Source organism: Triturus cristatus, chromosome 5_2, assembly GCF_964204655.1.
Source record: "Triturus cristatus chromosome 5_2, aTriCri1.1, whole genome shotgun sequence".
Classification (NCBI taxonomy): Eukaryota; Metazoa; Chordata; class Amphibia; order Caudata; family Salamandridae; genus Triturus; species Triturus cristatus.
In genome coordinates, this window is record NC_140588.1 from 1100394196 (window position 1) to 1100417364 (window position 23169).

At 48.9% G+C, this 23169-nt stretch overlaps 1 protein-coding gene across 1 annotated transcript in view; it reads right to left on the reverse strand.

Annotated features, from left to right (window-relative positions):
• LOC146829764 (nicotinamide N-methyltransferase-like) overlaps nt 1–23169 on the reverse strand; it is a 55828-nt gene that overhangs the window by 12043 nt on the left and 20616 nt on the right. The window lies entirely within an intron of this gene.

Consider the following 23169-nt stretch of genomic DNA (forward strand, 5'->3'; position numbering starts at 1 on the left):
GTTTAGGAACTCATCATACAGATATCTTTGCATGTCCGTCTTCCCTGGTTTCCTATTGAACATGCTGGTATAAGTTTTGCCATTTTTGGAATTAGTTGTTTGCTTGACATACAAGAGCATAGCATACATTTAGAGACACCAATACCTGCAATGCAAAGAAGATCCACATAATGAGAAATGTGGTCATTTCCAGATGCATTTATAATCAATGCCTCGCTACTTCTCATCACACAATACTGAAGCCTCACTGTGAGAGCAGTAATCTCCTTTGCCATCAGTCAACCCTCCATGTGACTCCAACCTCTCATACATGCAAGAAACAGCAACAGCTATCAACCCAAGAGAATCTCCTCCAAACCACTGGCAGATGATAATGGACCTCACCTCCACTAGGTGGAGTGACACTCCTTTACAGAGCAGATTCACATTTCAATTCAAGTTTTTACAGTGTAAACAGGTCTACATCTTTCAATGTCTGGCAGCGCAAGTGAAGTTTGCAGATATGAGGAACATCAAATGTCACACCATCATTCTGTTGACAGACCAACTGAGAGAATTCAGAGAAGAAAAACAAACTCCGTTCCCTATAACATCTTCCTAGAGTACCCTTAACATTTACTACAAGATGGATTTGACAAACCTGCTGTGCTTTTTTTTCTCTTTTTACTCAATGATGATCTCCCTTAAGTACACTTCTCACCCACTCACACAAAAGGAGCCACACTTGGTCTGATATTCACCAAGGAAGAAATCCTAAAATCGGACACTGATCCCGGTAAATTGGCCAGACCACCACTTACATTTTTCCCACTCCTCCTTTCCATAATGTCAACTCCTGGACAATTAAGACAAGCAATATAATGGACCAGAGACAACAAAAGTGTTCATAAGTCCATCGTTGTTTCTTATGCCCCGTTTAACCGTATTAAGATCTCAGATGAAATTTAAAAAACACTCTATGCAACCATGGCCATTAAATCTGAACAATGTTAGATATCATGAAAAATTACCATTTCCTAAATTAAAGAGTTAAAACAATCCCCATTTAAACTGCAAATGTTATTTATTTAGCACTTAAGACTCCAATTTTTAACTGTAAATGTTATTTATATAGCACATATCCCCCTTACAAGTCATTGAAACACTTTGTGGTAAGTAGCACTCTACTATGGAAAGTTAAATAATTAGTAGATTGCTAATATAAGCTTTCTTTATCTTTGATGGTTAGTTATGTTGAGTTTGTTAAGTTTGTGCACTAGAGATCTCGTATATTTACTGTAGCAATGTCAAAAGGGAAGTGGATTAGTAAATAGAAGATGACAATGTTTTGAAATTAAAGATTTAAATAAAATGTATGTCCTAAAGGATTTGCAGAAAGTCATTGACACTAAAAGTGAACAAGCTGCAAAGTGATAACAGAAAAATCCTGCACTCCAAGATCAATTAAATGGTATAGGGTCAGTGACCCAGGGGAACCCAAAGGGGAATGGGCCTACCAGAAGGCTCCCTCAGACAATACAATGCAGGTGTAGAGAAAAGCACCACTAGCAAGAGCTTGTCAGTTTAGCACCTTGACCTGCTCAGGTTTCACTGCTGTGACTATTCTGTACATGGCATGACTCTTCTGTCTGTCAGTGCTTGCCCCTTACATATATGTAGAAAGGCAGTAATCTAGCATTCCAGTCACACAAAAGCTGCCAATTGGACAATCCGCTGTTAATGGCCAATATGTGACTGACACCCCAACAAACCAATGGCTGAATAAGGATTACCCAAAGCCATGGTTGTATGTCACAATATCGATAACAAAATATCATCTGACTAACATATCGAGGCCCAAGTAACACTTTAAAGAATATCACTCGCCTGGGTGTATTTTTTTGAAATAATAACTGTACCATTTATGGCCTAAAATACTTGCCATTTATTTGCACTGAAAAACAGTAATAGCTCCATCAGTTGAATGTTTGCACATATGGTTTGCATTCAACCTAGCTTCACTCCAAGGGGTCGATTCCGATCCGTTAAAACCCGGGTACGAACCGTCGGACGGAGCGTTTTCTCTGTCCGACTCGTACCCTGGAAAAACACCTTACAAACAAGCAAGTACGATTCGTACGGAAACACCATTTCCGTACGATTCATAAAAACCACCGACCGACAAAAACATACCCACAATTCTGATCGGGGACACTGCGGACGTGACGTCCGGACGGAGTCAGGCAGCGTTTCACGAACCAGCAAGTACGATCCGTGCCCACGTCACTGCGCACGGATTATATTTTACGGCAGCCAAAAACTGCCTGGAAATCAGGACGACGCGCAGAAGGAGCACCTGTACGCGACGGACAGCCATGGACCCCAACCTACGTGTCATCCCGGCCCTCATAGCAGTCGACCTGATGTACAGGAACCGACGCAGACGCCGCAGAAGGTCAGAACAACACCCAGTGGCAAAGGGGGGGGCAGGGGCAGGAAACATAACCCCCACCCAAGTTAAAAATCATACATGCCCTGTACATACCTGACCCCCAGGGCCTGGTCACTTCAGGGGGTGGGGGCGTGTCCACCAAGGCCTGCGTCCGCCACAACGGAAGTGGACATGGACGCGAACCGTCAACACAACAATTGTGTTACGCACCGTACCGCCTTAAGAGCGTGGGTATGGGTCGTACCACGCCCACCCCTACGTCACCCCAACAATGGCGGTACGGCCCGTACCCATGTCCCAAAGGCATGGGTACGGCCCGTACCCACATTGTTGGGGTGCCGTAGGGGTACGGCCTGTACACATGCCATTAGGACGTGGGTAAGGGTCGTACCACGCCTACCCCTGCGGCACCCCAACAATTGCGGTACAGCCCGTACCCACGTCCTAAAGGCATGGGTACGGGCCGTACCCATGCCTTTAGGACGTGGGTACGGGTCGTACCACGCCTACCCCTACGGCACCCCAACAATGGCGGTACGGCCCGTACCCATGTCCTAATGGCATTGGTACGGTCCGTACCCCTACGGCACCCCAACAATGGGGGTATGGGCCGTACCCATGCCTTTGGGACGTGGGTACGGGCCATACCGCCATTGTTGGGGTGCCATAGGGGTAGGCATGGTACGACCTGTACCCAGGTCCTAAAGGCATGGGCACGGGCCGTACCCCTACGGCACACCAACAATGGGGGTACAGGCCGTACACATGCCTTTGGGATGTGGGTATGGGCCGTACCGCCATTGTTGGGGTGACGTAGGGGTAGGCGTGGTACGACCCATACCCACGTCCTAAAGGCATGGGTACGGGCTGTACCCCTACGGCACCCCAACAATGGGGGTACGGCCTGTACCCATGCCTTTAGGACGTGGGTACAGGCCGTACCGCCATTGTTGGGGTGACGTAGGGGTATGGCCCATACCCAGGCCTTTAGGACATGGGTACGGGTTGTACCACGCCAGTGGACAGACACATAGGGGTGTGTGGCCATCAGCCCCAGCAGTGCCCAGACATAGGAGGAGTGGGTGCAGATTCCTCCCAGCAGTGCCCAGACATATGAGGGGTGGGTGCAGAGTCCTCCCAGCAGTGCCCAGACATAGGAGGGGTGGGTGCCTATCACTCCCAGCAGTGCCCAGACATAGGAGGGGTGGGTGCAGAGTGCTCCCAGCAGTGCCCAGACATAGGAGGGGTGGGTGCAGAGTCCTCCCAGCAGTGCCCAGACATAGGAGGGGTGGGTGCAGAGGACTCCCAGCAGTGCCCAGACATAGGAGGGGTGGGTGCAGAGTCCTCCCAGCAGTGCCCAGACATAGGAGGGGTCGGTGCAGAGTCCTCCCGGCAGTACCCAGATATAGGAGGGGTGGGTGCCTATCACTCCCAGCAGTGCCCAGACATATGAGGGATGGGTGCAGAGTCCTCCCAGCAGTGCCCACACATAGGAGGGGTGGGTGCCTATCACTCCCAGCAGTGCCCAGACATAGGAGGGGTGGGTGCAGAGTGCTCCCAGCAGTGCCCAGACATAGGAGGGGTGGGTGCAGAGTCCTCCCAGCAGTGCCCAGGCATAGGAGTGGTGGGTGCAGAGTCCTCCCAGCAGTGCCCAGAAATAGGAGGGGTGGGTGCAGAGTCCTCCCAGCAGTGCCCAGACATAGGAGGGGTGGGTGCAGAGTCCTCCCAGCAGTGCCCACACATAGGAGGGGTGGGTGCCTATCACTACCAGCAGTGCCCAGACATAGGAGGGGTGGTTGCAGAGTCCACCCAGCAGTGTCCAGACATAGGAGGTGCGGGTGCCTATCACTCACAGCAGTGCCCAGCCATATGAGGGGTGGGTGCAGAGTGCTCCCAGCAGTGCCCAGAAATAGGAGGGGTGGGTGCCCATCACTCCCAGCAGTGCCCAGACACAGGAGGGGTGGGTGCAGAGGACTCCCAGCAGTGCCCAGATATAGGAGGGGTGGGTGCAGAGTCCTCCCAACAGTGCCCAGACATAGGAGGGGTGGGTGCAGAGTCCTCCCAGCAGTGCCCAGACATAGGAGGGGTTGGTGCCTATCAGTCCCAGCAGTGCCCAGACATAGGAGGGGTGGGTTCAGAATCCGCCCAGCAGTGCCCAGACATAGGAGGGGTGGGTGCAGAGTCCTCCCAGCAGTGCCCAGACATAGGAGGGGTGTGTGCAGAGTTCTCCCAGCAGTGCCCAGAAATAGGAGGGGTGGGTGCAGAGTGCTCCCAGCAGTGCCCAGACATAAGAGGGGTGGGTGCAGAATGCTCCCAGCAGTGCCCAGACATAGGAGGGGTGGGTGCAGAGCCCTCCCAGCAGTGCCCAGACATAGGAGTGGTGGGTGCAGAGTCCTCCCAGCAGTGCCCAGACATAGGAGGAGTGGGTGCCTATCACTCCCAGCAGTGCCCAGACATAGGAGGGGTGGGTGCAGAGTGCTCTCAGCAGTGCCCAGACATCGGAGGGGTGGGTGCAGAGTCCTCCCAGTAGTGCCCCAACATAGGAGGGGTGGGTGCAGAGGACTCCAGCAGTGCCCAGACATAGGAGGGGTGGGTGCAGAGTCCTCCCATCAGTGCCCAGACATAGGAGAGGTGGGTGCAGAGTCCTCCCAGCAGTGGACAGAGACATGGTGGTGTGTACACCATCCTACAATTAGCAAAACTTCATGGGTGCATGAAGGCATACACAAAGTGCGACTATATTGAGAGTGGCATGCCAACACATCACTGACAGCAGTGTCCTACTCCCATGAGGGTGGATGTCCATCCCCCACTGCATGACAAACCACATGTGGGTGTGATGACAAATGACACATGCATACCCACCCCTGGCGCTGGCAGCACAATACACACACTGAGAGCATGCAACAAGACTGTATATGTCAGGTGCCCAAAGACCCTGCAGAACACGTAGCACATGTGTGCGAGGCTGGTAGTACACACATGCATAGTGCAGAAAAGGGAACATGTCCACATGAAGTCATGTCAATATACTCTATACACAAGTACTGTGACCACCAAGGATGCCACAAATGATGCAGGTGGAGACATTGCTGAGCATGCATGGCCAAAGTTGAAGGGATCCGTCACACACCCAGGATATGTAGACACAGCTCAGCACAACAATTGGGAAACACCCTGCAGGGAAGATGTCAGGGTCCACAGAGGAAGGAACACACCTTGGGACAATGTCACCATACTGTAAGAGCTTACATGACCAACGATTATTTGCAGAGACCTTGTGATGGCACGCAGATAACAGGGTCCACCCCATGAGCAGCACACTACAACATTTCCCAGACACCTAACACATTATCACCACCCCAAATCATGGAGCAGCACCACCAACAGCAAGACCAGAAAAGCATTAGTGTGCAAATGAAAAACAAAATGCTTTATTCAGGAGAAAAAATTATTGCAAAATAAATGTCCACTATATACAGGGCCCATAGGCCAGGCCATGTGCGAAGTCCTGGTGGCGGACACTTTGGGACGCGTCTCCCCTAGTTTGCCTGTACACTTCACTGTTCCATATCATCCACAGAAGGGGGGACATCATGTGGGGGGGAAGGACCAGGCACCGCAGGGACAGGAGGGGCAAGGGTAGGTGTTGTGTGTGCAGGGACGTACGACTCCACCACAGGGGGTGGGGCAGAGCCAAAGGTGGTGGTTAGCAGGGCGCTGCACACAGTTGCAAGGTCTTCCAGCGTCTCCCCTGTACCCGAAGGAATCACAGGCCCCAAGGAGGGGGGGGTCGGAGGGATGGGTTGCAGCGCTACTGGGGGAGGTTGTGGACAGAGGGGACTCAACTACCCTGCCTGGGTACTGCCTCCACCGCTTGCGGGGTGATGTTACACTGGGGCGGAGGGACACACTGGCCATGAAGGACTCTTTGTCTGACTGTTGGGCAGGAGAGCTAAGGGGAGTGGTTTTGGAGGAAGTGGGACGTGAGGACTGCGGACTCCCACTGTGACTGCGTGGCTGCTGTATGCCCCCCGACCCAGTGGCTGTGCCTACTCCCCCATGTGTGTGCGTGACAGGAGGTGTGCGCTTGGCCTTCCCTGGTGGTGTGCTGCCTGTGTCTGGTGGGGTGCGTGCATGGGGACGACTGGGTGTGCTTGGGACAGGCATGGGAGTGGGAAGTGTGGATGGTGCAGGGGTAAGGGGGGGGACGGAGCGCTGCAGGAGACCCACTGCTGCTGTCAGTGATGAGTCCATGGACCTCAGCAACATCCGTTGGTCAGACATCGCTGATGACATGCCCTCCATGTACGACACCATCTGTGTCAGCAGTCTGGTGTGGCCATGGAGGACATTAAGGAGCGATGTCTGACCAACCTGCAACTGCTACAGAATGTCCACAGACTCAGCATTGACGGCAGCAGGGGAGACAGGGGCAGGGGGTGCGGTGCCTGGCACAAAGGAGACATGTTGTCGCCTAGCACCAACGGAAGGGACCTGAGCAAGTGGGAGGCCGGTGATGGGAGTGGAGGGGGCGGCGAGAGATGGAGTGATGCTTTCAGCTCTGGAAGCAGCCTCTGCCCCCCCTGGGAGCTCAGCCTCGGACCCGTCAGCATTATAGTCGGTGGTGGGACTAGACAGGTCCTCCGCCTCACTCCCCTCGGCCTCCGTGCCACTCGCTGCGCCAGACTCGACAGCACTGGTGGCACTGGTGCTGGATCCCTCCTCCACGTCCATGCCAGTGTCTCCCTCGGTTTCCCCCGACGATGCTGTGGGCAAGGTGAAGAGACAGGAAATAATCAGACACCTGTATATATATGACACATGAGTCAAAACTACATAGGTCACAGTGCATAGCATGAAAAGCAACATGAGTAACATCTACAATACTACGCACATATGTAGGCCCTGCACCACATAGTTGGTTGACCCACCATGCCACTGAGAAACAATGGAGAGCATGACACAACAGCAAATAACTTGATATCAAATTAGACAGAGGAGCTAGTCTCTGGGGAAAGTCGAGCACAGTATCTGGACCCCACACACATGTTGCCAAAAAAGGGATGGGCAGGAACCATGTCTTTTAACTTTTGGCACATGCTGCTTAGCAAATACATTAAACCATGCCCAACATGACTAGGTCACTGCATGTTGAGTGTATGTTCAGACAATCATCACACACAGGTCAGACCTGGCAAGGAGACATACGGTTTGGACATGTAGGCCTTGCCCGCACAAACCCCCCACTACCTGAGACAATGTGATTGAGACAGAGGAAGTACTTACACCTCTTACTCGGGGATTACAAAAATGCCCTTCAATAAATCCTGATTGTACACGAACTACCCCTCGTGCGCCTGACCGCACATATAATTGACAAACAACCATCATCAGATAGTTGTACCAAGACACACAGGCACTGGCCACTGTGAGTATGCACAAGTCAAATTGCGTCACCCTGTACAGTGGACACATGTAGCACACTTAACGTAAATACAAATTAGGCCAGGGTACAATGCCACAGAGACCAACCTATGCTGAAGACATAGAGAATGTCCACATTGTTGGATGACACACATGATACCTAGGAAAAGGTGCCCCAGGGGACTGTAGTGGCCACACTCCTCCATGGTCCTGTATGGATATGACTGTAACAGAAGCGACCGTCCCTGCACTATGCATATCTCCCACTCATGCACATCATGTCTGAGGGCACAACATTGGTCATGCATGCTGTAAGGCAGTACACTTTTAAGACACACTCCTATGTCGGGACTCATTATCAGTGCCAACTAACATGGACCCCACAATGACTGAACTGGCCAGGGCACAGGCAAGGTCCCAACACATGTCACACACCACCCCCACACATGCTGCTGCAAGCATTGGGAACTTGGATTAACTGGCAGCCTAGATAACCTTGTGCAAGAGTGACTACACACAGACCAGGGAACACATGTCAAGGAGGGGAAGGGAGGAAGAACAGCACGGGTTGACTTGGGGGAACATGATATGCACTGCACATATAAACCATGGCAGTGTATCCATGAGACTGCGCACTTCCAAAAGCTGGTGACACACAACAAACACACATGTACCTACCCCCTTCCTGCTGCTGCTTTTCCTGTAAGCGCATATCCATCTCTGGGAAGACCACCGCCAGGACACGCTTCATTATGTGGGTCAGGCGCCGGCGCCCACGGTTCTTTTTTTCTGGTGAGTCCCCCAGCAAGACCCGGGCGATCCTCCTGGTCCAGCACCGGATATCCTGCCAGCATTTCCTCACCTGGGCCATGCGCTGCTTCCGACCCTCCACCAACCTCACTGCCCTGACGGCTTGCTTCCAAATCTCCCCCTTGGCATAGGCGCCTACCTGTGAGGATGACAAAGTGAGACAACTTAAATACACCTGCTACATGTCACAGAGACACACATTTGAACAATTTGGCTGGTTTGAACAGGACATAGTATGCAGCAAACACATTGCACCTTTGTCATAGGGACATTATCCTCTGGTGAAGGCCAAATGCACTATGTGACATTGAAAGTAAACAGGTGGAATGAGGGGTGCGACACAACCAATGATCCAGGCTCACACTGTGCATCACAAGCTACACCAGGATTATGTACAGCACATCAAAGCAGTCACATGCCCCAGGCCACTGACGCAACCTCAGCAGAGTACACAGACACACACAGGCACAGGACAATCACCTGCCATTGGCAACTGCTGGTACAAACCTCACTCTGCACATGTGCCACTAGACTGGGGGGTGTCATAGGTGTGGGGCTGGCTCAGAATGGCAGACACAGAGCACTGCTCCCTGCTCACATCAGATGGGTAGGGTATATGCATCCCTCATGCAGCTGGGGTGCAACACTCCACATAGACACCCACCCACATGACAGCGGACTTACACACACACCAATGTACAGGGGACTAACACATCATTTGGACACTCTCATCACAGGTACACTCAACTCACACACATCTGTGGGTACAGTCACCTGTCACACTGGGGGGACAACAGAATCACATCAGGACTGTAGAAACAACAATCCCAAGAGGATTAGCCAGGCTGAATGTGGCATGCACCATGCAGTGATTGTCACTGTAAGCACTATGCAAGTGAGGAGTGCAGACATGCACTAGAGCATGCTCTGCATGGGAGAAATGAGGCATTCCCCCCCCTGGGACCCACTCTAAAGAACATTGCATGTCTGTCAAACCTGAACACAATGCCAGAAGTGACATTCACAAAAAAGGGGCACAGTCTAAGCTAGTGGAGTCAGCACTCACCTGCTCCCCTGGTCTCCCATACAGGCTGGGGTACTGTGGGAGGATGACATCCATCAATGCCACATTCTCCTCCAGGGTGAATGGCTGGGCCCTCTCCACAGACCTGGACATGGTGCCAGAGGAATCACAAGCAGCAGCAGTGGTATGGAATGAAAGGTTGTGCAGGCAAGTGCTCTCTCATGGGACCTGGCTGCCTTATATTTGCCTTGCTGGCCTGTTTCATTACAGGAGTACAGAGTGGTTGGTCAATCTCATTTGCATCCTACGTTTCCCCCAATCCCTTTAAACGTACCCCAGTAGGTGCCTTTGCATGGTTTAAAAATTGAGCATGATGTCAAGTCAACAACCACTTTGCAACATAGTATATTGTCTCCTACCGAATTTTGCTGGCCACCTGATGAAAAAATGTGAACTTGAAACTCGGTCTCCATGACAACCAGCATGCATTTAGGCCCTTATACTTGTCCCTCATGTGTCCCCTATGTAATTTCACTATACACACACATGTACGGTGTGTTCCACACCCCTAGGGCACCACTACTCCAGTGATACAGTCCGTACACGCGTGTGTACGGTCCGTATCACTATGGTAGTGTAGCCGTAGGCGTACGCCATAGGGATAAGGTCCATACACGCGTGTGTAGGGTCCGTATCACTATGCTAGTGTTGCCGTAGGCGTACGCCATAGGGGTACGGTTCTGTGTTTAGGAAATTTTGGATACATCGCTTCTGTATATATATATCATTCTAAATGATGCATGCCACTGCACCTTTGAGCACTGTACCATCTGCACTTAATTTGATTTTTTCTAGGTGATGAAAAATATCTGTTTTGGAGATGAAATGTAGTAAAATGTTTCTTGCACCAAGAGTGAGAGTTAGATTGATTGCATAGGAAAAGAGTTCCGGGGTTACCAGAGAGTGAAGGTCCAGGCCAGGATGTACTAGATATTTATTAATGTTTTATGTTCTTTCTAAAAGGCCATGATGAACAAATCTAACCTAATAAACCATTGTGGTTTTTTACTTTATCGTTCTGTACACATCGAGGCCTGATGGGTAATGCACGTATTTGTTTTAATTTCCTTTATATTCAATAACAGCCATGATCGTATAACTCATCCCACATGGATATTTGTCACACATTATAGCTGATCATTAGGACTTGGATATTCATATTTAGCTATAAATAGGTGTATTAAAATAAAAAGCATGCACTGATTTCAGAATCTTCCATTGTTATCACTGCCTGCTGATTTGTGTCTCCGGCTACCCCAGGCAGCAACTGGAAAGTTGCCACACAAGTTCATTCCAGATTGTGGTTGAATGTTGGTCCTCATGAATTTCAACCCTGACTCAGATTGAATGAATACATTTACTTTCTAATCATTTTCCCCTCTTAATTTGGCTGGGAAAAACATGGAGTATTTGATTGATTATTTACAAAGTGTTTCTTGGCTTCCAGAAATTTGCATCTGGCTTCTTGCAAAATATGTGTAAAGTCTGGCTGGAATGGAACTGGGGAACAATCATATTGGAGATCCAGATGTTTCCTATTTAGGTTCAGGATGTTCTCCCTGTCCCTATAATTTGGCAACTGGGCTATGATTGGTTTGGGGTCCACGCAGGCCTAGACTATCTCAATAATAAAAACTGTTTAAAATGTCTTGCATGTAAACATTGATCCAAGCAGTATTTCCACAAAAGGTTCCATATTTGCTGAGTTTTCTGTGTCGGCCATGCCTATGATCCTGATGTTGTTGTAGTGTGATCTGTCATTTACATTTACAAATGTATGTTCTTTTGTGAGAGCAACTGGGTGTTGGGACCCTGGATACCACACCCATCAATCTGATGCTGTGTTTGTCTATTTAGCCTTCAAAATGATCCATTCTTAGTGTAATACGATAAATCTCAGATTCAATAGCTTGCAGACTTTCTTTCAGTTCTTGGAGCATGCCAGCCATCTCCAGGACCAAGCAGGCACCCAACACTCCTCAGTTGTTACAGGAAAGTTATTATTATCAAGTTGCTGCAAAGGAAAAATGTGAACAATGTCTGCCTTCCGCTCAGCAACTTTACTTCTCCTATGTCACTGTGTTTTAACAATGTTGGATGATTTTCGTCGCACACTGCTCTAAACCAGAATCTACAACAGACCTGTAGCTATTATAAAACCATCCCATCTGAGGCACAGTAGGCACAGTAGAAGAAGTGGCACAGCACTTAACATAAATGCTCCACTCTGGCAAGCATCTGACTCATTTCCTTTTTCTATCTGTCTCTTGTGTCCTGCTGTGCTGCCCATTGATCTTTAAAAACTATGCAAACTGCCTGCATACTGATACACGTATTGCACAGGTGTGGTGTGTGTAGGGTTGTTTGGTTCAGATGCCTTTGATAAATGCATAATATGCTCTTCCCGTCTGAGAGATCCATTTTACCAATGAACCCACTCCTTCTTGGTTGTCGTGACCCTGAAAGGGATGGAAAATATGACAATGGTATGTCTCATAAAGTGGCCTTGCAAAGCCAACCTCTGCAGCCACAAGTTAATGTCTAATATCCCATTATACTGATTTCATGTAGAGAAACTGTATTGTAGTGCAACCAAGGCAATCCACTGAAATGTCTTTGTACTTTTCTTTCAACCTACATGTACATGAAAAGGGAAACGAGTTCCTGAGTGTCCCATAATCCAAAACTCAAAATTAGCTTTCATTGTACACCTTCTAGCTTTATTGGCCCCAACTTTTAATCTATATTTAAAAGATCCAGAGACACTCGCCCAGACATTTACCTTTGTATAACTTTGTAGGAGCCATAAGGTGAAACCAAAGTGGCTTTGTCATATGATTTGTCCACTGGAGGTGTAATTGTGGAGGTTGGTTTGTTTCTTCTTACTCTATCAGGTGTCATATTCAACACATCACCATAAAGTTGAATTAAGATTGTGAATGTAATGACCCTAAAGCCATTTTAGTGGTGTGATATGTGTGGAATCAAAGCTAAGCTAAATATGTCTGAAACTAAGCTTCAGACACATTTGGAGGCATGTTGAAATGTTATGATGATGAAAAGCATGCACTCAATGCAGTCTTCTTATTGGCTTACTGAATGACTGACTGGAGGCTTGTAAGGCAGAGCACCTATGGATGCTTCTAAGTGCTACATGTTGAACCCAGTGATGAAGCACGCCATACAATGTGAATAAGCATTCATCAGCCAAAGAGATGCAAGTCCTAAAGATTCAGGGGTAGATTTACAAGCTCCTAGCGACACATTTACGCCTCCTTTGTGTCACTTCTGTGACGCAGCGGTGGCGTAAACTATGTGCCATGTGGCGCCTTATTTACAACGTGGCGCATCTAGGGAGATGTGTCATGTTGTAAAGCCTTGCGTCACATTAAACCTGCGTCAGGTTTAATGTATGCAGGGTGGGCGTTCTGTCAGAAAAAGCCTTGGAAAAGTGACGCAGTGAAATCTACAAGATTTCAGTGAGTCACTTTTCCGACGCCGCTGCGTCAAATCCCTGCGCCTGCTCGAAGCAGGCGTAAGGCGTGACGCTGCATGTTAGGTTTGGGCAGCCCCTAAGCATTGCTGGAGTTGCGTCGCGCTTGCAACACGACTCCAGCAATGCGCCGCCCTTACGCCATCAGATGCGTCACGCATCTGTTTATCCTTGAGCCACATTGTAAATGCAGCGCACCTGTGGTGGCGCAAGGGTAAACTTGCATGACGCATCTGCAGGCGTAAGGTTGGCGCAGTGCTGGAGTTGTGTCGCAGGCGCAACGCAACTCCAGCACTGTTACAACCTGGCCTATCCTCAACAGGGTGCTTCAAGCAGGTGCAAGGTTTTGACGCAGCGGCGTCGGTAAAGTGACTGAGTGAAATCTTGTAAATTTCACTCAGGCACTTTTCCCAGGCGTTCCTGTGACAGAACTCCCCCCCTGCGCCGAAACGCCCACATGAAACTTGACGCAGGTTTCATGTGGCGCATGGCTTTACAACCTGACTCATCTCCCTAGATGCGTCACGTTGTAAATAGTGCGCAATGTGGCGCATGGTTTACGCCGCTGCTGCGTCACAGAAGTGACGCAACGGCAGCGCAAATGTGGCGCAGAGGGCTCGTAAATCTGCCCCTTAATGTTTTAGAGAAATAGAATTAATCACTCGAGCTCTTAAAATGTCAAAGGTATACATTTTTGGATGATAATCAAACTTGAATCTCAATGTTACACAACAGTTCTGGTTACCTATGCTTGTTGGCAAACTCCTTGAATCCGTTTGTGGCTTGTTATAGATTGCTGTTTGCAGTTGGGTGAATGTGAATCAGGTGTTTATTGAACTCATGAGCTGTGGGCACTACATTGGATCTCTGGTTATCTACATTTGTCATTTTGGTGGGGACTCAATATGTACCAAAAAAGGTAGAGAAAACTGAAGCTTTGCAGGTTGAATGATTGCATGCAAACTCTGCATTCTATAACCAAGAATCACAATTCTCCTGCAAGGTAGTGCATCTTAAGCACTGATTCAGATATGTATTCTCTCAGTATGGCCATCTGTATGCAGGTGGTTACTGGAAGATAATCTAACTTCAATACCTATGAAGTCACAAAGGGTTATCCAAATATGTAATCCAAACTGCCAACCCCAGTCTGAAATAGGCACTGAGGGACCCCATGCAGCCAAACTACCCACCTCAGTTTATATTTTTGCACAAAACAATACTTTAAGAACAATAAAATATGATATTGTAGTTCAATTATCAACAGTAACCAGAATGATATTGAATTAATCAAGTGTGGTAATTCAATTATATAGTCCAAATAAACTGTATGTCACAGACATGGTGGAGCTGGAATATGTTGCATTATCCCAGTGAATGCTGCATGGAATACCTTAATCTAAGCACATGTTGCACAAGTCTCTACAAATCTATTTGTGATTTTAAGTATTGTAGGCCAGTAAAAATGGTGTGTTTCAAAATCTAGAGTATTTTCTCCTCTGGATGGCTTGCCAAATGACTAGAGTGGCTCCACTGTAAAGCCTGTTCCTGTAGCTTTTTGGTGGGAAGAAATTGGACTTCATTAACATAATACAGTTCACTCTATTAGAATGTTGTGTTAGCACCTCTCTTCTTTCCAGGGACCTGTTCTCAATGAGATTGAGTCACAAATTAAATAGCTGTCATTACTTCCACAAGGTATTGAAGTAGGGTGAACTGGGAGTCCAATAGAGTGATACCCGGTTTATGACAAAGTGTCTGCTTCCCCATTCTTTTTTTCTCAGACTGAAAGCGATAATTAAGTCATAATCGTTAAAAAAAGTGTGCCCAACGTAACTGTTTAGCAGACAATGCTTGAGCTACTGGCTAACTGTAGATTGCAATGAACTGTCAAAATTGTAGTGGTATGCTGTGCTCCCAATAAATAGTGATAGCATTCTTCAAATGCTACGTTTATAATTAAAAAACATATAATGCCGCATTAGGACATGTGGTCATGCTTGACCAGAACAAAGTTTGAGGATACACTCAGTAGGAGGCCTCAGTCAAAATTTTACCTCCAGACTTAGAAACTATTCTGGAGGATTTTTCACTTGACTTTAAGCGGATCCCTCCAGCAGGCCAATTACGATGCAACATCAACAAATTGCTACACCACAAGACCCCAGACAAATCCTGGAAGTTTGGGGCTCCAGGGCTTTAAGCAGGATGAACCTCAAATACAGGCCAAGTCGCGGTTGAAGTTAAGCGACTTGATTCTCAACGTTGAGTGGGTCACCTTATACATCTTTTTTCCAAACTTCTCCACATTTCTGTAACTTCTTCCTGACATTCTCCTTGAGGTTTGTAAGTGTTCAAAACACAAATTGGAGGGTATGGAATCTCCTAGATGGCCCTTTCGATATCTGGAATACAATTCCCACAATGCACTTGGCCAAAACTGTAAAAGTCAACATGACGTACTCCCAGATGGAGACTCTTGGTTGAGATGATGCAGGTGGTCTCTGTTAACCTGTAGTTTGCAGGAAGTCCACTCATTAATTCTTCCTGAAGCAAAGCAACTTCCTTATGATTATTGTATCAAATTGTACAGAAGGTGCAATCCTTCTGAGTGCAACCCTTTGGGAGCACATCCGGATTCCAGCAGGGCAGCCCTTCTTCACTTTGCAGTTTCAGGTAGCAGACCTGAGGCAATGTGAAGCTCTTCCATATTGCTAGACTGTTCCTGGACATCGACCAATGAGATGTAGCATCCCACCCAGGTCTATGACCACTTCCTCCAAATTGAGGATTATTCGTGGCCTGAAAGCATTGTTCCCTCAAAAATTTAGAAATTCTCTCCAGAGTAACTGACTCAGACAAACTTAACCTACTGGTATGGCTAATTTTCCTAAACACTTCTCTTCCAATCCTCTCCCTAATCTAATGGCAGGGCTCCTTAGTTGCTGTGGTGGCAGGATGTGGAGGTCAACCTGCAATGTCCTAAAGTGTCATTCTCCCTTTGAAGACCAGTTTAGCTACACCTCACCCGCCTGCTGCCATCTGCTCTGCAGATTGTGCTTCTCTGCCCACAGGAAACCCACTGTCTCTCTAGCGGGGCTTTTCACACCCCAATGAAGCAGCCTGGCCAGCCTTGGCTGAGGCTGGCCAATCACGAGAGGGAAGCTAAAAGGCTCGATTTTGGCTTACAGAAAAGTAAACTCAATAACTTCTTTTGTGTCATACCTTGAAATGTCTTTATGCGTGGCCCCTTTCGACGAATAGAGAAATAAGGATAACCGGCCACAAAATATAATCAAAGAATAGAGAGTCATGAAATGTTGAGAATAAACAGGAAGAGTTACGGATTGTCCAAAACCCATAATAGTTCGACAATTTGATATAAGTCACTCCTTTATCGGTTCCATTGCGATTTAGGGAATTTAGATACAGCTAAGCAATAGAGAGTAAGGAACGTCAAGCCAATTAAGAAAGATGAACAATAGATCTTATTTGTACTAAAAATTCTAAACATAATTGAGTACACGCTATATAAGTGATATTTATTAATAATATGACAACAAGGAAATTTAAACTGTGTTTTTGTAGGATTTTTGAACCACTATAATTGAAAAAGTCTGGTCAAAGCTATTTATTGTTCTGCTGAAGACAACCACAAGTACCTCATTTTATTGAAAATAACAACAGTAAAGTCCAAGAAGTAAAACCTAGGACTACAGGGTAAGTTTCTAATAGTATATAAAGAAGCCCAGTATAACTTTTAAAAGAAAATTAAAATTAGGTACAATAACCCACACAATGTTATTTAACAGATACTGAAGTTTGGAAGAAAACTTTATGAGGGAGTCTCCTAAGTTAATTTATTTATCCTTATTTCAAGTAAGTAATGCAAATAAGAGGCATTTATTATGTGTTGTGATATCAAAAAGGATTTCAAGCGTAACAAAACATGTGATTTGCAGGGTTCCCTTGAAATAATTACAAACAAGGTGAACAAAGAAAAATCCGCTAAACACCATGGGCCCGATTCACAGAACTAACTTAAGACAAAATCCTAAACTTACTACCATTTTTGTATTCACAGAAGGCACTTACTCATTTTGGTATTCACAGAAGACTCTTACTCACTTCGGTATTCACAGAAGTTAGGAGTCCTAACTTTAGGACTCCTAAATGCCTTCTGTGAATACCGAAAGTCTTAAAATTATGATTTTTCTCAGTTTAGGAGTCCTAAAGTTAGGAGTCCTAACTTTACTACTACTAAATTGAGAAAAATCCTAATTTTAAGGCTTTCGGTATTCACAGGAGGCATTTAGGAGTCCTAAAGTTAGGAGTCCTAACTATACTACTACTAAACCGAGAAAAATCCTAATTTTAAGGCTTTCGGTATTCACAGAAGGCATTTAGGAGTCCTAAAGTTAGGAGTTCTGACTTGACTACTACTAAATTGAGAAAAATCCTAATTTTAAGACTTTCGGTATTCACAGAAGGCATTTAGGAGTCCTAAAGTTAGGAGTCCTAACTATTCTACTACTCAACCGCTGAGCCTTTTTAAGGAGATCTTCTCCCATCCTCGGGAGCGACCGCTGAGCCTTGCTTAGGCCTGGTCACCCCCTCGCTCCTCCTGCTGCCTGCCTCCTTGCTCCTGTGCCCCAGCACTCACCAGCACTCGCCTAGGGTGACCCAGCCGCCGCTGAGCCGCCCGCCCGCCCCAGACTTTCCCGCCGCTGACTCCCTGCGGCCCCGTCCCCCACCAGCCCATTGGGCGACCCTCTCCCGCCACCCAGCTGACCCTCCCTCACGGCTACCTTTTTAAGGAGACCTTCTCCCATCCTCGGGAGCAACCGCTGAGCCTTGCTTAGGCCTGGTCGCCCCCTCGCTCCTCCTGCTGCCTGCCTCCTTGCTCCTGTGCCCCAGCACTCGCTAGCACTCGCATAGGGCGACCCAGCCGCCGCTGAGCCACCCGCCCGCACCAGACTTTCCCGCCGCTGACTCCCTGGGGCCCCGCACCCCACCAGCCCATTTGGTGACCCGCTCCCGCCACCCAGCTGACCCTCCCTCCCGGCTACCTTTTTAAGGAGACCTTCTCCCATCCTCGGGAGCGACCGCTGAGCCTTGCTTAGGCCTGGTCACCCCCTCGCTCCTCCTGCTGCCTGCCTCCTTGCTCCTGTGCCCCAGCACTCGCCAGCACTCGCCTAGGGCGACCCAGCCGCCACTGAGCCGCCCGCCCACACCAGACTTTCCCGCCGCTCACTCCCTGCGGCCCCGCCCCCGCCAGCCCATTGGGCGACCCGCTCCCACCACCCAGCTGACCCTCCCTCCCGGCTACCTTCTTATGTCGCCCCCATGCACGTGCAGCGTTCACGTGCAGCGGGCTCACCGATTGTGCGCCGAAGGCGTGCCAAAGGCAAGCCTGTCTGCACCCGTCCGCGCCTGGACCGCGCCCAGGGCCAGACCCCCTGGCCCCCGAAGATGCCAGCCCACTCGCCGGACTTACGACGCCACCACCCTCAATGCACTCAACACCGGTCGGACCCCCGGCTGCCACCGAGCCACCCCAAGACGCACCCACGGACCCTTCACCTGCCAATCCTGCAAGTTCTCCTGCATCTGGACCTGCACCGCACCCGCCAAGATGAGCACCAGCAGCAACCACCTGAAGTGCATCCTGCTCAACACCCGCTCCATCCACAGACATGCCGTGGAACTCTGGAACCTGCTCGACACCACATCTCCAGACATCGTCTTCCTCACGGAAACCTGGATGAACGCCTCCTCAGCACCCGACATCGCCATCGCCATCCCGGACGGATACAAGAACACCCGGAGGGACCGCGCCAACCAGAATGGCGGAGGCATCGCCATCGTCCACAAGAACACCATCCGCATCACGACCAACTCCGAAGACACCCTCACAGCCGCCGAACACCTGCACTTCCAGATCCACACTGACCCCAAGACCACCCTCAGAGGCACCCTCATCTACAGACCCCCGGGACCTCACACACAATTCAGCAAAGACATCGCCGACTTCATCAGCCCGCACGCCCTCCCCTCCGCTGACTACATCCTCCTCGGTTACCTCAACTTCCACCTGGAGAACAACAACGACCGCAACACCACCACCCTTCTGGACAACCTCGCCAAACTCGGACTCAAGCAACTGGTGACCACCCCCACCCACTACGCCGGCCACACGCTTGACCCCGTCTTATCCTCCAGCAAGGACATCGCCTTCAGCCACGCCACCGGAGACCACAGCTGCGTCCACTTCAGCTTCAGAAGGACCACGACTCACCACCACCCGCAACTGGTCCCCCGCAGAAGCTGGAACAAGATCACTGCCGACCAGCTTACCACATCCCTGAGTCAGAACCCTCCCGCCAGATCAGCGAACCCCAACCAAGCCGCCAACAACCTCATGAGATGGATCAGCAACTGCGCAGACGACCTTGCTCCACTGAAGACCCCCCCCCCGCCAGACCCGGCACCAAGAAAGCATCCTGGTTTACCGACGAACTCAAGAGCTCCAAGAAGAACTGCCGGGCCCTCGAGAAAGCCTGGCGCAGAGACCCAACTACAGACAACATGACCACCCTCAAGCTCGCCACTCGAAGACATCACCAGCTGATCCACGTCACCAAGAAATCCGCATTCAAGGAACGACTGGATAACAACGCCCGCAACAGCAAGGAACTCTTCAACATCGTCAAAGAGCTCTCAAACCCTAGCGCCGGAAACAACGACATCACGCCCTCGCAAGACCTCTGCAACTCGCTCGCCTCGTTCTTCCACAGCAAGATCGCAGACATACACAACAGTTTCAGCACACAGCCGAAGCACCCTATGACCGGAACAACGCCCCCCACCACCACCCTCCGTGCCTGGACCCCGGTCAACACCGAAGACACCATCCGCACGATGAACTCCATCCACTCAGGATCACCAACCGACCCCTGCCCTCACCACGTCTTCAACAAGGCCGACTCCGTCATCGCACCCCACCTGCGGGACATCATCAACGCCTCCTTCGACACCACCACCTTCCCAGAGAGCTGGAAGCACGCCGAACTCAGCGCCCTACTGAAGAAACCATCAGCGGACCCCACCGACCTCAAAAACTACCGCCCCATCTCGCTCCTTCCTTTTCCGGCCAAAGTCATTGAGAAGACCATCAAGAGACAACTGGCCGCCTCTCTCGAGACGAACGGATCCCTCAACCACTCGCAGTCCGGCTTCCGGGCCAACCACAGCACCGAGACCGCCCTCATCGCAGCCACCGACGACATCTGAGCCTTGCTCGACAACGGGGAAACTACGGCCCTCATGCTCCTGGACCTCTCCGCGGCGTTCGACACGGTCTGCCACCACACCCTAGTGCAGCGCCTCAACAACATCGGTATCCAGGAGAAGGCACTGGAATGGGTCATCTCCTTCCTTGCCGGAAGAACACAGAGAGTCCGCCTCCCCCCGTTCAGATCCGAGGCCACCGAAGTCATCTGCGGCGTACCACAAGGATCATCACTCAGCCCCACCCTCTTCAACGTCTACATGAGCCCCCTCGCAGCCATCGCACGCCAACACAACCTCAACATCATCTCCTACGCCGACGACACCCAGCCTATCCTCTCCCTCACCAACGACCCCACCACCACCAGAACCAACCTACACGAAGGGATGAAAGACGTAGCCGAGTGGATGATGAACAGCCGCCTGAAACTGAACTCAGATAAGACGGAAGTCCTCATCCTGGGATCATCACCCTCCGCCTGGGATGACTCCTGGTGACCCCCTGCCCTCGGCAGCGCACCCAAACCAACAGACCACGCACGCAACCTGGGCTTCATCCTGGACTCCTCCCTCTCCATGACCAGACAAGTCAACGCCGTCTCCGCATCATGCTTCAACATCCTACACATGCTACGTAAGATCTTCCGGTGGATCCCCACCGAAACCAGGAAGACGGTCACCCAGGCCCTCGTCACCAGCCTACGGCAACTCCCTCTACGCCGGAACCACAGCCATGCTCCAGAAACGACTCCAGCGCATCCAGAACGCCTCAGCACGCCTCATCCTGGACATTCCCCGACACAGCCACATCTCCGTACACCTGAGAAACCTGCACTGGCTCCCCGTTAGCAAGAGAATCACGTTCCGACTCCTCACCCACGCACACAAAGCCCTCCACATCCAAGGCCCAAGATACCTCAACGACCGCTTGACCTTCTACACTCCCACCCACCAGGTTCGATCAACCAACCACGCCCTCGCCGCCGTCCCCCGCATCCGAAGAGCCACAACGGGAGGAAGATCCTTCTCCTACCTGGCTGCCAAGACGTGGAGCTCCCTCCCCATCCACCTCCGCCTGACCCAAGACCACCTCTCCTTCAGGAAGCAACTCAAGACCTGGCTGTTCGAGCAGTAGCGGACCCCCCTCCCCCAAGCGCCTTGAGACCCTCCGGGTGAGTAGCGCGCTATACAAATGCTCTGATTGATTGATTGATTGAAACTGAGAAAAATACTAATTTTAAGACTTTCGGTATTCACAGAAGGCATTTAGGAGTCCTAAAGTTAGGACTCCTAACTTCTGTGAATACCGAAATGAGTAAGTACCTTCTGTGAATACCAAAATGAGTAAGTGCCTTCTGTGAATACCAAAATGGTAGTAAGTTTAGGATTTTGTCTTAAGTTAGTTCTGTGAATCGGGCCCCATTTGTGGAATATCTGGGTGAGATTTCTGCCTTTTTATCAAAACAAGGTGAATGTAATACAAGTATTGAATGGGAGATGATAATAGATCCAGACGAAATACATATAAAATTCCCTTTGAATCGGGTGTTCCATAATTAAATAAAACCTATAATTTTAACCCAGTCATGTATAAATATAAAGACCAGCATGATGCCTTGAATTTAATAATCACCTTTATGAGTTATCACCTGAAGAGTTAATTTGGGTCAATCTAGGATGCACTGAACCAAGTTTAGAAGTTGTCTAAATCTACTCCAGGAACGAATTGATTTTTTAATTGTATTTTATTGCTTTGTAGATATATGACTTTATGTTCAATAATGAGAAATGTGTGAATATGATAACAGTCCAGAAGAAGGTGTTGAGAAAATAAAGATATACCGAAACACGTCGACACATATCTGGATTTTGTAACATATCAATAAATCTGTGGAAAGTGTATATTACATGTTGAAAATTATATAAATATAAAAGAGGCTGCCAAGAATGTGAATTTTTGAATTAACTGTTTTCTTGGACACTAAAGTGGTAGTATCTGCACCAACGATACACTTGTGAAGTACGCGCATTGCCACTATTATGATTTTTATTAAATGTGCATCATTATACAAATGATTTTCAATATATTTTTAGCGTTCACAATGTTTTAATTTCACTGCAATTACAAGCACGTCTTTTGTGCAACTGAAGTAATAACGTATACTTTTTTCAATGACCTGGTGTAAACATTTAAAGTTTTAGTGTAGAATTGCATGGTTCAGTGCAAACTAGTGAGAAGACAAATACGCGGTCACAAAAGGGAAATTTTCTTTTATCTTGTGCTAAGTACATGGTCCCTTTTGGCCTAACTGGGGTAAAATCTCTCTTACTTACAGTCCTTTCAATATTTATAGATAAATAAAATGTGACAATGGTAGCCTATGGAGCCATTCTCTACAGTGGGAAAAAATGAAATTCATGGTGTTTCCCTAACCAGGGCTTATAAAACATATTTTATGATTTCGCTACTTATAGGTACAAGGCCCCCTGCCCCTGGCGCATCTAAAGGATACCTTAGGGGAGACGTATATGTCAAATAAGGTAGAGTAATACGTTCAAAGTACCTTTAAATCGAAAGTTGAATTTGGATATATTTTAAATTTAAAAGCGCCCTGCAAGGCTGAACTGCCTTTT